Source organism: Penaeus monodon, chromosome 22, assembly GCF_015228065.2.
Source record: "Penaeus monodon isolate SGIC_2016 chromosome 22, NSTDA_Pmon_1, whole genome shotgun sequence".
Taxonomy (NCBI): Eukaryota; Metazoa; Arthropoda; class Malacostraca; order Decapoda; family Penaeidae; genus Penaeus; species Penaeus monodon.
Genome location: NC_051407.1, coordinates 11,779,599 through 11,779,854, shown reverse-complemented (window position 1 = coordinate 11,779,854; position 256 = coordinate 11,779,599).

The window sequence follows — 256 nt, the reverse complement described above, 5'->3', positions numbered from 1 at the left end:
AAAAGTTTGCTGTAAATGTGAGTTACGCCATAAAAGGTATAATACTTCTACTACGTCTATGATCATTCAAAGAGGTATACTAGCGCATATGGGTGATTGTGTGTCTATATATGTAATAAATTACTATTAGATTAATAAAAAAACGCTTACTTGTTATGGACTCTCATCAGATACAGAGATATTCATACAGATTTGTATATGTACACACGTATACGAAAATGTAAATAATTTAATATACAGACATGAATAAAAACAT